Source organism: Chiloscyllium punctatum, unplaced genomic scaffold (assembly GCF_047496795.1).
Source record: "Chiloscyllium punctatum isolate Juve2018m unplaced genomic scaffold, sChiPun1.3 scaffold_79, whole genome shotgun sequence".
In the NCBI taxonomy this organism is placed as follows: Eukaryota; Metazoa; Chordata; class Chondrichthyes; order Orectolobiformes; family Hemiscylliidae; genus Chiloscyllium; species Chiloscyllium punctatum.
Window position 1 is genome coordinate 303,981 of NW_027309813.1, and position 1,929 is coordinate 305,909.

Genomic DNA, 1,929 nt, shown 5'->3' on the forward strand with positions numbered 1-1,929 from the left:
TCAATGTAACACACCCAGGGAAGAGCAGACTGACCAAACTCTGTCAATGTAACAAACCCAGGGAAGAGCAGACTGACCTCACTCTTTCAATGTAACCCACCCAGAGAAGAGCAGAATGTCCTCTTCTGCAAAATTACTCACACAGTGAACTGCATACTTACCCAACTCTGTCAATGTAACCCACCCAGTGATGTGCACACTGACACCACTCTGTAAATGTAACACACCCAGGGAAGAGCAGACTGACCGCACTCTGTCAATGTAACACACAATGGGAGAACAGACTGACCCCACTCTGTCAATGTAACACACCCAGGGAAGAGCAGACAGATACCACTCTGTCAATGTAACACACCCAGGGAAGAGCAGACTGAACTCACTCTGTCAATGTAACACAACCAGGGAAGATCAGACTGACCCCACTCTGTCAATGTAACACACCCAGGGAAGAGCAGACTGACCCCACTCTGTCAATGTAACCCACCCATAAAAGAGCAGACTGTCCCCACTCTGTCAATGTAACGCAGCCAGGGAAGAGAAGACTGACCACACTCTGTCAATGTAACCCTCCAGGGAAGAGCAGACTGAACCCACTCTGTCAATGTAACACACCCAGGGAAGAACAGACTGACCCCACTCTGTCAATGTAATACACCCAGGGAAGAACAGACTGACCCCACTCAGTCAATGTAACACACCCAGGGAAGAGCAGACTGACCCCACTCTGTCAATGTAACACACCAGGGAAGAACAGACTGACTCCACTCTGTCAATGTAACCCCCTCAAGGGAAGAGCAGACTGACCCCACTCTGTCAATGTAACACACCCAGGGAATAGCAGATTTACCCCTCTCTGTCAATGTAACCCACCCATAAAAGAGCAGACTGGCCCCACTCTGTCAATGTGACATGCCCTGGGAAGAGCAGACTGACCACACTCTGTCAATGTTACCCACCCAGGGAAGAGCAGATTGACCCCACTCTGTCAATGTGACACGCCCTGGGAAGAGCAGACTGACCTCACTCTGTCAATGTAGCACACCCAGGGAAGAACAGACTGACCCCACTCTGTCAATGTAACAAATCCTGGGAGAACAGACTGACACCATTCTGTCAATGCAACACACCCAGGGTAGAGCAGACTGACACCACTCTGTCAATGTAACGCACCCAGGGAAGAGCAAACTGACCCCACTCTGTCAATGAAACACACCCAGGGAAGAGCAGATTGACCCCACTCTGTCAATGTGACACGCCCTGGGAAGGGCAGACTGACCCCACTCTGTCAATGTAACACACCCAGGGAAGAGCAGACTGACACCACTCTGTCAATGTAACGCACCCAGGGAAGAGCAGACAGATACCACTCTGTCAATGTAACACACCCAGGGAAGAGCAGACTGAACTCACTCTGTCAATGTAACACACCCAGGGAAGAGCAGACTGACCCCACTCTGTCAATGTAACCCACCCATAAAAGAGCAGACTGTCCCCACTCTGTCAATGTAAGGCAGCCAGGGAAGAGAAGACTGACCACACTCTGTCAATGTAACCCTCCAGGGAAGAGCAGACTGACCCCACTCTGTCAATGTTACACACACAGAGAAGAGCAGACTGACCCCACTCTGTCAATGTAACACACCCAGGGAAGAGAAGACTGACCCCACTCTGTCAATGTAACCCTCCAGGGAAGAGCAGACTGACCCCACTCTGTCAATGTTACACACACAGAGAAGAGCAGACTGATCCCACTCTGTCAATGTAAAACACCCAGGGAAGAACAGACTGACCCCACTCTGTCAATGTAACAAACCCTGGGAGAACAGACTGACGCCACTCTGTCAATGGAACACACCTCGGGAATGGCAGACTGACCCCACTCTGTCAATGTAACACACCCAGGGAAGAGCAGACTGACCCCACTCTGTC